Genomic DNA, 12,965 nt, shown 5'->3' with positions numbered 1-12,965 from the left:
GGGTCAGTTTTTGTCACCACAATATGTACCTGCTACTGCTCAGAATCCAAATCTAGAAAAAGAGTATTTTATCACACTGCTACCCTAGAAATCAAATCCTGAATTACTCATTTTGGTTCTTTTACTAATAAGGCTGCAAGATATAACTATTGGATCTTTTCTATAAGGCTCACATAACAAGCTTTTGTAAAAATAAATAAACGAATTCACCAGGAATCATTAGAGTATCAGTAACACAAGGGTAGAGCTTGGTCTGTGTTAGTTACTGCTGTACTCCCAGAACCTAAAACAAGGCTTAGGGAACACTCAGATATTTTTTGAAGAATTAATGAATCAGGAAAGCTAAGAGAGGAAAATGCTGGAGATGTAAGTTGTTACTAAAACCTAAATACTTTTTAATGAGTATAACAAAATTTTACAGCAAATCTTCGTGGGTGGGGGGAGTCGTTCTTCCTTATTCCCTTTCTGAGAATATTCATCAACTGTCATTTTTCTTTAGTCACATCCACATTCTGTAACAGCAGTAGAGTTCCTAGTAATAACATGACCTTACACACACTTTGAACGGAAATACAGGCTGAGTATCCCTTATCTGAAATGCTTAGGACCAGGAGTGTTTCAGATTTTCAGATTTTTTTCCAGATTTTCAGATTTTTTTCCAGATTTTGGGATATTTACATACACATAATGAGATATCTTGGGGATGAGACCCAAGTCTAAACACAAAATTCACTTATGTTTCATATACACCTAATATACATGGCCTGAAGGTAATTTTATACAATATTTTTAATAATTTTGTGCATGAAACCAAATTTGTGTTAGCACTTATGTGTTGAATTTTCTACTTTTGGCACCATGTTAGCACTCAAAGAGTTTTGGATTTTGGAGCATTTTGTATTTTGTATTTTCAGATTACAGATGCCAACCTGTAGTCATATTCCCCCTTTCCTTAACTAAATTAAAAATTTAATTAGACACCAATAACATATTCCTCTAAGTAGCTGTCAAAATACACTATTTGAAGGGAAAAAGCAGTCACAAAATTATAAAGTAATTAAAGAACTGCATTTGGGTAAGGAAATATGGTTTGATTTAGTCATAAGATTTAAGACATATGAATCAGAAAACAAGAGTTCACAGGAAAGTAAATGATGGAGCAATTTAGAGCACATGTCACCAATCAACCGAGTAGATATAATAAATCATAGCAGTTTAAAATATCCTAAAGATAATGATGCTTTCTCGTGTATCCACTTTCATTCACTCATATGCTCCCCTACTTGTGCTCTGAAAAGAACCATTCACTTACAAGACAATGGGTGTGTGTGCTTGGTTTGTAGTCTAAAGTAGAGTGTAAAAGCTTGTGGAAGAATGTTGTGCTCATCCAAAGGGACCTATTTCAAAAAATAAAACTGTTCATATATTTTCAAGAAAGAAATTAAGTACTATTTCAAGGATTGTCAAACACAGAGAAACTGGGGTTGGCACATAAAACTTCCAGGAAAAAGTGAATACGTATTTAAATGAAAAAAAGTCCATAATTCTGAATTTTAATCTTTTCCACCCAAATTTTACTTCAGGGCTCATTTTTATTCTTTTCCTTTTCTAAACCGCTAGAGCAATCAGAAAGTCATAAATATTGAAGCTTGACTGTCACTCTGAGGAACATTTTACGGTTTTTTTAAGTTAAAAGTACATTAAAATGAAAAACAATTGTGATATTTTGTGGGAGCACTTCAACTACCTTGCTACACACTACATTATTACTATATCATCAAAAATGAGGAGAGACTTTATCTATGCTTCAAATGCAGGGCCACGTCTACTCAATTGGTATTTTAATCTTGCAACCTCATCAGGAAATGGAGACGAAGGTAGAGACTTGACTCCAAAGGCTTGTTTTCTTACTCTACAAAGCTCATTTAATTCTTCAAAAATGTGCACTCTTCACATTGATGCTTCCAAAAGACTTCCAAAATATTTAAACACACACGGAGACATGCAAATGTCTAAACAACCTGCTGGTTGGTGTATACTATAGAAATGCATTTGTAAAATTAGTTCTTCAGTACCTTCTATTTACCTGGCATTCGAATCTGGTTGGAAGAGACAAGATATCCATATGTGAAACCATTAGAGGACAGTACAAGACAAGTAATTGCTTAAATGTATCATAAGGATATGTATAGGTATAGGGAAGAGGAGGAAGTAGCGCCATAGCTGTGACCTTCTTCAGTCCTCTCAAATTAAAGAACTTGAAAGAGGACCTTCAAGAATATGTCCGCTGAATTAACAAGTTTCATATAACAGTGGTTTCCAAACTCAGTATTAATGATGAGAGCCAATTCCTGGCTAACAGTTCACCCCGCCTCAGTGAACTAAGAAAAAGAATAATCCCAAAGCTAAACCTGTTCAACTTAATAACATCTTTTTATGCAGAAACTATAAGCTTTTTTTTTTTCATTGAAAAAGATAGAATGCAAATAATAAGTTTTTGTTAGTGCCCTTATTTGGCAAAAACAAAAATAAACATCACTTTGTCATTTCCCACAAAATGTAAAAACCTAGGACACCGTAACGTACACTTCAGCTTCATCTGGGAATCAGAATATTCACTTGTCTTTAATAAACCTAGACAGTTTCACTGAGTCAGCTCAGGGTCTAATGTCAGTATACTGGGACACCATTGAGGTGTCTTGCCACCAGGAACAAACAGCAAGTCCTTGAGGGAAGGGATGCTCATGTCTAGAGTTGCAGGGAGACTAGAAAGACAGTAGGACTGTGATGACAATCATTCCTTCTTTGGGATGGCGCTGGCCATCCTTCATCACAGAAGTGTGAGCAGCTCCTCAGCAAAGGTCCACTGAGTGTCGCTTTGCACAGCCTGAGGAGGCTGAGTGGCAAATAGGTGGAAGAATCTCAAAGAAGAGATTCTTCTCTTCATTCCAACAGGTTTTTATGTGAGCCATCACATAAGCAGAACCAATGACAGAAACCACATGATTATCTCAATAGATGCAGAAAAGACCTTCGACAAAATTGAACACCCCTTCATTCTGAAAACTCTCAATAAACTAGGTGTCGATGGAACGTATCTCAAAATAATAAGAGCTATTTATGACAAACCCACAGCAATAACATCCTGAATGGGCAAAAACTGAAAGCATTCCCTTTGAAAACCAGCACACGACAAGGATACCCTCTCTCACCACTCCTATTCAACATAGTATTGGAAGTTCTGGCCAGGACAATCAGGCAAGAGAAAGAAATAAAGAGTATTCAAATAGGAAAAGAGGAAATCAAATTGTCTCTGTTTGCAGATAACATGATTGTATGTTTAGAAAGCCCCATCGTCTCAGCCCAAAATCTCCTTAAGCTGATAAGCAACTTCAGCAAAGTCTCAGGATACAAAATCAATGTACAAAAATCACAAGCATCCTTATACACCAATAACAGACAGAGAGCCAAATTATGAGTGAACTCCCATTCACAATTGCTACAAAGAGAATAAAAATACCTAGGAATCCAACTTAAAAGGGATATGAAGGACCTCTTCAAGGAGAACTATAAGAACCATTCAAGAACATGGGAGACTACATTTTTTTCTAGTTTCAGGATAGGAGCTAAAACTGAAGTCAAATCTCATAAAAGCCAAATTATACAGGCTGTTTCCCAGGTCCTGAAAATGTTAACTTAGAGCGAAAGGGATAGAGGTTAAATGGTAAAGGAGTAGAGCTGGGGCTATGAACTGAGGTCTGTCTGGTCGAGGTTCATGCTCCTCACCATTATGTTCCTCCTAGAGTGCTTGAGATAGACTGGAGCTTGCAGTGAGCTGAGATCGCTTCTAGGCAGGCTGAGGCAGGAGAATGGCATGAACCCGGGAGGTGGTGGAGCTTGCCGTGAGCGGAGATCGCGCCACTGCACTCCAGCCTGGGCGACAGAGCGAGACTCCGTCTCAAAAAAAAAAAAACAAAAAAACAAAAACAGGGAAGGGAGGAAGAGGAAAGGGGTAAGAGACTGAGATTGGTTTTAGATAAGGTTAAGTGACAGCCTGGGACAGTCTGTGTCAGCCAGATCTGGGGAGATACCCACAGATTTTCCATCCAGAATTCTGAGAGCACACAAAACTTTTGACAGATTTTCTTTGGCAAATAAATGTTTACTTCTGAAAAAAAAAAATAATGCTTACTGTGCCAGTCACTGTGCTAGGCCCTGGAAGTCCAAGTGACGAACAAGTCAAACACAGATCTCAACTCCTCTTAATAAATGGCCTTGACAGTAACATAGAATCCACACCATGCAGCAGTAATCCATATATTCCAAAGCCAGAATATCATGAGGATGAGAAAAGGGTTAAATGAAAATAATAAAGCTTATTATGGAATGAAATCTGTATCTTATATAGTCCACTTATTTGGAAACTGTTTTTTAATAGACTGTCATATTATAATTGAGATTACGATTTAACAAAAGAAAAATATATGCCCTATATAGCATATAGCATTATTTTATATATATAGTGATATATATTTGATATTAACAAATTATGATTAATGACCCAATAGGCTAATCTACATACAAGTTACAAGTGTTTTTGACTTTATGCATTTACCTAGGGTTTCTTGGCAAAGTGTAATGACCACTGACGATTTCCTATGGATATTATACTTCACAGGCACAAAGTTCTAAGTCTGAGGTCTGAGTGAGAATGGTGGTTGTGCTTCTGTCAGCTGTGAAATGACTTCTTCATATACTTCCCAAGATGCCTTCCTTCCTTTCTGTGCCATCTCCCTGGTGACATCCAGCTCTGCTGATTCCACAGATTATCTCAGACTCTTGAAAACGATGGAGGTTGGAGGCATAGAGAAAAGGAGGAGGAGGGGAATGAGGAGGGCTTCAATGTAAAAGCCAGACCACCCCAAGTCGATTAATAAATGCTTCTTCATTGTTCACCATGGTGTCAGCTTTCCCATCTGAAATAGCTGAAATAAAAGAGCACAATGTCGGGCAAATGCAGCTCACCCTTGTTTATGTCAGAAAAATATATCAACCGAGGAAAAGCATCAACAAAACCAAAATGACTAGTTTGATATCTGAAAATAAAATCACCAACAAGGTTAGAAGGTATGGTGATGAATGGGAAATCTATACTCCCTCAAATTGACCTTTCTCTCCCGATGACTGGAAATTACTGTACTCTCTCAGAGCTGCCCAGCAAATAAGAGCTTGTAGCACGATAACCTCGGACACCAACAGCAGTAGCACTTCTCTCTCCTGCTCTTAATACTGCAGGGTTCAGATGCTTTATTTGAAACCATCATTGAGTTCAGGGGCATGGCGGCCTATCATGGGTTTTCTCCCAAAAAGCAGGAAATGATGGATCTTCCCTCAAGACTCAGCCCTCCTAAATGGCTAGGACTTTGTTGCAGAGGCAGTTCTTCTGAAAACAGTAACTTTCTCTAATTCTTCTGCACAATATAACCTAAAGGGCAATAAGGCTGTCTAATACTTTTGCTCAAAACTAAAGATGATTCACATGCTGAAATTATGTTTGCTTCTCTCCTGACTTGGCCACAGTTTAACATATAATACCTCAGGACAGGCATAGTGGCTCATGCCTGTAATCCCAGTGCCTCAAGAGGCTGATGCAGGAGGATCACTTGAAGTCAGGAACTTGAGAACAGGCTGGGCAACATAGCAAGGCCCACCCCACCAAAAATAGTTTTTTTTTAAAGTTACCTGGGTATGGTGGCATGTGCCTGTAGTCCCAGCTACCTGGGAGGCGGAGGTGGGAGGATTGCTTGAGCCCAGGAAGTCAAGGCTGCAGTGAGCTATGATCAAGCCACTGCCCTCCAGCCTGGGTGACAATGTGAGACCCTGTATCAAAAATAAAACAAAACAACATAAAGCATAATACCTTTTACTTAGAAGGGGCTTTTTATTTTAAAAATTAAGGCATCTTCCATAAATAATGTTTTATTACTCTCCATGATTGATATCCTCTCTAAAAGCCAATCATAAATTAATGTGACAATAATGATTCAATAAATCATTAAATACCGTGAGTTCATTGCATGCTATAAAGATAAATGTCATCTCTAACCTCAAGGAAGTCTCAGGCTAGATAAATCCTATTAATAAATATTTATCAAGTATATACCAGGCAGAAATGCACACAGCATGCTATGTGTCCTAAGCAAACAGCATTGGGCCTAGCCAGTTAGACCAAGCCACCCTTTGTGATGTAATGTCACCTCACCTTGGGGCATCTCCTGCACAGGGGATGAGTTTCTGGTAGACAATGCTATAGAGCACTCACTCACCCTTCAGTCCTATCTCCTTTTTAAACACTGGGCATTTCCTGCTTGTGTTACACATGAAAGAAATAAGGCCAAGGGAAACCATTGTGTCAGCCAAGAAGAAATGAGAAAATATGAAACACAAATTTATTCGCCACTCAACCCTCATCTACTACCTTAATTCCTAACCCAGTGGCATCAGAATTTTTTAAACTATCTATACTATATATTTTGTTAGTTTAACAAATAACAATAGAATCCCATGTTGCTTTTAAAAATTTTAAACAATATGGAGGTAAAGCATGGATTTTTTTCATATCAAACATAGACACTAAAAAGGAAAGTAAAATAGCAAATTGCTGGCAGGTACAGTCTCTTGCTGTTTGCAAGTATCATGAAAAAAATACGTGAGATAAGGACAACATTATTTTCAAACTTGGTAATTTCCCACAAAACCTCGCAAAACTTTTGTGTTTTTTTTTTTTGTTTTTTTTTGTTGTTGTTGTTTTGTTTTTGTTTTGTTTTGTTTTTTGAGATGGAGTCTCACTTTACCTAGAAGGTAAAGTTGGCCATTGATATATGAAATAATGTTTAAAAAACAGTATGGACTGATTGCAATAAACACATATGAACTCAAAACTAACTCCATTTCCCAGCTAGGAATCATTTATTTATAGAATGCAGAACGTAATATTTTTTTTTGAAATGGAGTCTCACCCTGTCACCCAGGCTAGAGTGAAGTGGCATGATCTTGGCTCACTGCAACCTCTGCCTCCCGGGTTCAAGTGATTCTCCTGCCTCAGCCTCCCCAGTAGCTGGGACTACAGGTGCAAGCCACCACGCCCAGCTAGTTTTTGTATTTTTAATAGAGACAGGGTTTCACCATGTTGGCCAGGATAGTCTTGATCTCTTCACGTCATGATCTACCTGCCTCAGCCTCCCAAAGTGCTAGGATTACGGTCATGAGCCACCGCACCTGGCCAACATTTTTTTATTATTATTATTTTTCAGAGACAAGGTTTCACTCTGTTGTCCAGGCTGGAGTGCAGTGGTGCAATCTGTGCTCACTGCAACTTGGAACTCCCGAGCTCAAGCCATCCTCCATCTCAGCCCCCCAAGTAGCTGGGACTACAGGCACATGCCACCATGTCTGGCTAATTTTTGTATTTTTGGTAGAGACAGGGTCTCACTATGTTGTCAAGGCTGGTCTCGAACTCCAGGAGGTCTCAAGCAATCCTCCAGCATCGACCTCCCAAAGTTCTGGGATTATAGGCATGAGCCACCATATACAGCCTCAAAACTATTTTTTAAGTTTAGTTTCTTCCTACTTATTTACTCTAAATATTTTTTTCCTCAAAAGCTCTCACAGGTGTTATATTCTTCCCAACATTAAGGAATTTTGCTCAATTTAAATTGTTCAAATATTCCATGGTGCTTTCCCAAGTTTCAGCTCAGCTATGACTTGTGATTCAATAATCTGATGCTCTCCATCATGCAAAACAGAGCTTGTAATTAAGTCAGGTAGTTCCCAAGCTATGGGGACAATATTAAGCATTTCTTGAGCTATCACATGAGGACCAAGATTTTATGTTAGCTTTTGTTTATGCCTATTGGAATATTTTATAATGTAAATAGAATATCTGAATAGTGATCCCAGATAATTGCATAATAACAAGCTATCATGATTAATCATTACTTTCACTTTGTCATTCTTAATGAAATTAAAATGGAATTTATCTTCCACTTCCTATGGTATCTTTTCAGTTTATTTTTGGTTATTCTTTCTCCTACCTAGAGACCTTGGCATTTCAGGCAGTTATTGTGCATTTATATAACTTTATTTTTTCAAAGCACTTGAGAAATAAACTTCATAGTGAGACCAGTTTGTGGACTAGAGAGAATTTTAATTGCATTTTTATCATTATCCCCATTAGAACTGAACATTTCCCTGTATTCACAATTCTGCTAGTGCCTCATAAAGGAGAATGCTTGCTCAGACAAAATAGGTCCCTGCTGCTACAAAATTAAGCTGCTGAAATTTAAGTAAACTCAAATATTTTAGCATGCCATAATCTCAATAACCAAAAATGTAACTCTTGCAAAGGGGGGTAGGGCTGGTCATTTAATAACTGCCTTCCAGGACCCCAATCCCACATCTAAGCCATGGGAGTACCTGGATGGTAGGAACTCGTTTCACGGAATTAGCTTCTTCCCATGAGATGTGTGAATGCACAGTACCACTGTGCTTGGGACCTCTGCTATTTCATTCCCATTCCAATCCTCCATGTTTCCAATGGTTTATTAGTTCATGGCAAGAATTCCATTTCCAAATGCAATTCCAGCCCAAGTGTATCTCCATTTTAGTGCCAGTTGAGGTAGAGAAACTAGTTCCAGTTGCTATTTTGTAAACTGAGAAATGGTCAGAAACAAAATGGCAACTTTGTGGTGTGCAGATGCTTCTGGGTGTTCCAATTCTGAAGACAGTTTATAGAAATACAATTTCTATATTTTACAGATTATTTACAATTTGGATAGATATAATTTTCAATCTAAGACCCCTGTAATGGGCATTTAGAAACATAGGGATTTTATTTTCTGCCTGTTTGAAAGTCTGGGAAATAAAACAAGGTCTATTAATAACAATTGGAATAAACACTATAGCACCATTTATTTTAACCACAGTTTGTTTGAATGCTTGCTGTGGATATTCTTGTGAGGGAACCAAATTCTTGATAATCTCTTTGGGTGATGAATAGAAAATGCTGGTTGTGATTTATAAAAAATATCAAATGGATTAATGATAATCATCTAGAAATAAGATCGTATTTCATTTTATACCTAAGTTGTGATGACATGAGGCACCATTGGCTTGATTACCAGGAAGAACACCATTCAGATTGTCCCCCAACCATCTATAGACATCCCCGAAAGCCTCCATCGCATATCCTTGTGCACCCACTTGTCAGAAGCATACCCACACTGCACTGCCCCGGATTTGCTTCTTTTGTTTCTGTTTTCACTTGCCTCTGTCTCCTGCCCATGAAGTTGCAGGTGAAGTCATACCTCCACCATCACTCACAAGAGCATCAGCCACTAACTCACAATGCTGAGTCTGGAGGAACCAAGACTTCAGTCGTTAAAGTGCCAGAGCTTCTCTGGGTCCTGGGTAGACTAAGTCAGGATGGCTGTCTCCTGCCTGTGGGCCATGCATACTCACTTGGACACAAATGACCTGTGTTTCTATGGTCTCTCTTCAACAGTTCCAGCTTCTGATTATCTCCGCTTTTCCAGGGTTTCAAAAAATCAATCATGTAAAATTATTCCAGCATATTCTGGCCCTCAAACCCAGCCAAAACAAACAAGTACAATCTTAAGGGATATATAAAAATTAGCAATCATACTTTCATTTTAGTCCTATTATGGTTTTTTGTTTGTTTGTTTGTTTGTTTTTTACTTCCAAGGGTACATAACAGCATAACAGGCATTGCAGCTTTCTCCTTGTTCTCTTGGATGACTTGCTTTGGGAGAAGCCAGCACCAAGTCATGAGGATACTCAAGCAGCCCTGTAGAACGGCCCATGTGGGAGAAAGAAAGCCGAGTCCTCCTACTCAGTGCTCACAGCAAGCACCAATTTTACAGACACTTAGTGAGACACCTTGGAAAAAGATCTTCCAGCCCAATCGAAGACTTAAGATTACTGCTACCTCAGTCAAAATCTGACTGGAATTCATGAGAAATCTGATCCAGATTGTACAGCCTGTTTTATTCCCAAGTTCCTGACCCACAGAAACTGTGAAGGATAAAAAATGTTTATTATTGTTTTAAGCCACTCAGGTGTGAGATAGGGTGTTACTTACCAATAGATAATGAATACAGTTGTTTCTACTTAATAGTCTTTCATCGACAACATTCAGACTAATTTTATCTTCAGGGACATGATTACCTCAGGTGTCACATTTGAAGCTCGAAACTTAGGCAAGCTTGTACACCAAAGCACACTGTTCACAGCATGAAAATCCAGCTCACAGAATGAAAGAAAAAAATGCAAATCATACATCTGATAAATGCTTAATATCCAGAATATAGAAAGAACTCCTACAACTTAGCAACAACAAACACACAACCTGATTGATACATGCAAGAATCTATTTCTGGAAGAGAAGAGACAGCTCAGAAATGGATTCTTGCAAATGGTCAATTGATTTACATAAAGGTCAATCAATTTTACCTTTATGGAGAAATTGGAGAAAACATTATTTTTCCAACAATTGATGCTAGAACAATTAGATGTTCATATCCAGAGAAGTAAATAAACAAACATTAATCTATATCTTGTACCATATACAAAAATTAACGCAAAATCAATCATAGCTTTAAATGTAAAGGATATAATTATAACATTTCTAGAATACAAAAACAAAGAAGAAAAATTTTTGTGAGGTTAGGCAAAAGTTTCTTAGGTATGACACATAGAAAAAATTGACAAATCGAACTTCATTGAAATTAAAACCACCTATTCTTCAAAGGCACTGTTAGGAGAATAAAAAGACAAGGACTGAAAAGAGCATTTGCAAATCACATTTCTGGCCAAAGGTTTCTATCCATAATATATAAAGAATTCTCAAATTTTAATAATAAGAAAAACAGCCCAATTTTTAAAATGGATAAGCAATTTGAAAGACATTTTACTAAAGAAGATATCCAGGTGGCAAATAAGGACATGAAAAAATGATTAACATTATTAGTCATTAGGAAAATATACATTAAAACCACAATGAGATGTACTACATGCTTTTATAATGGCCAAAATTAAAAAGACTGACCACACCAATTGTGTTGGAGTAACTGGAAATCTCATACAATGCTAATGGGAATGTAAAATGGTACAACCACTTTGGAAAACAATTCAGAAGTTTCTTTAGAAGTTAGACACATACCTAGAGTACAACCTAGCCATTCCACTTCAATATTTTCATCCAGCAGAAATGAAGGCAAATGTCCGTAAAAGACTAGTAAGTAACTCTGATTAATATGCCTAGGAGTGAAATGGTAAATGCTAGCGCAATTTTTGTATAGATAAGGGGCATTTGGTTAGTGTGTTTATCATAATCTAATGAGTCGAAATCATTTGTTTTGTTTAAACTACTTGCCAATTCAGTTCAGTCTAGTCCTTTTTGAGTTCATTCGTAGGCCAGACTAAGGACTAGAATGATGATTAATATGATGGATGCCTTAGTTATTAAGGGGAGTTTTGTTGTTTGGAGGGCTCATGGTAAGGGTAGTAGTAGGGCAATTTCCAAATGAAATAATAGGAAGGTAATGGCAACTAGGAAAATTTTATGGAGAAAGGAATACGAGCAGAGTTTAGTGGGTCAAAACCGCATTCGTAAGGACTAGTTTTTTCTGTATAGGAATTGAGTTGAGGCAATCAGAACATGATGATTATTAGTAGCAAGGTTAGAAGAGTGTTAATTGTTAAAGCTAATACTAGGTTGATTATTCTTTTTCGAATACTATCGAAACTAGTTGGTTGGAAAACAACTGTACTAATTATACTAAAAGAACAGGACCCTCATCAATAGATAGAAATATAGAGAAACAGTCAGATGACATCTACAAAGTGTCAGTATCAAGCGGCAGCTTCAAAACCAAAATGGTAGTTTGATGTAAAATGGTATAATAGTTGACGAATAAAGCAGATAATGAGGAATGTGGATCCAATGATGACATGGAGTCCGTGGAAGCCAGTAGCAATAAAAAATGTTGAGCCTTAGATGCCATCGGAAATAGTAAAGGGTACTTCAAAGTATTCTGAGATTTGTAGTAAGGTGAAGTAGATACCTGGTAAAATTGTAGTGAGTAGGGCTTGGATTATTTGTTTTCGATTGCTTTCTATTAAGCTGTAATGAGCTCAGGTAATTGTAACTCCTGATGCGAGTAATACAGAGGTATTTAAAAGAGGTACTTCTAGACGGTTTAGGGGGGTGATGCCTGTTGGTGGTCAGTGTCCTCCTAAGTGTGGGGTGGGAGCGAGGCTTGAGTGGTAAAATGCTCAGAAGAAGCCGGTGAAGAAGAAAATCTCTGAGATGATAAATAAAACTATCCCATAATGAAGACTTTTTTGGACCCATGTTGTATGGTGGCCTTCATAGGTACTTTCTCGGATAACATCACGTCATCACTGATATATTGTTAATATGTTAGTTAATAGTCCTAGTGTTAATAGAGTGGTGGAATAAAAGTGGAATCAAATAATTAAGCCAGATGTCATTAGGAGAGCTGAGAGGGCTCCTGTTAGTGGTCAGGGACTAGGTTTGACTATATGGTAAGCATGAGATTGGTGAGTCATTAAGTGTTGTCATGTAGATAAGGACTGACCAAGAGTGTGAAAACGTAGGCTTGGATTAGAGCAACTGCGATCTCTAGGATTGTTAACAATACCAGGAGCATGAAGATTAGTGAGGTGGCAGGGAGGTTAATGGTTGATAACGCTAGTACAGTGTTACCAATCAGGTGCATTAACAGGTGGCCTGCTGTGATATTAGCGGTTAGGCGTACAGCTAAGGTGACTGGTTGAATAAATAGGCTAATAGTTTCAATGACTACTAGTATGGGGATAAGAGGTGTGGGTGTACCCTGTGGTAGAAAGTGAGCTAAGGAACT

The 12,965-nt window shown here is 37.7% G+C and overlaps 1 protein-coding gene across 1 annotated transcript in view; it reads left to right on the top strand.

The window, feature by feature from the left end:
• Positions 1 to 12,965, top strand: part of GALNTL6 (polypeptide N-acetylgalactosaminyltransferase like 6) — a 1,222,618-nt gene that overhangs the window by 1,112,362 nt on the left and 97,291 nt on the right. The window lies entirely within an intron of this gene.

This window comes from Piliocolobus tephrosceles, chromosome 3 (assembly GCF_002776525.5).
Source record: "Piliocolobus tephrosceles isolate RC106 chromosome 3, ASM277652v3, whole genome shotgun sequence".
Classification (NCBI taxonomy): domain Eukaryota; kingdom Metazoa; phylum Chordata; class Mammalia; order Primates; family Cercopithecidae; genus Piliocolobus; species Piliocolobus tephrosceles.
This window is presented reverse-complemented; position numbering and strand designations above follow the sequence as displayed.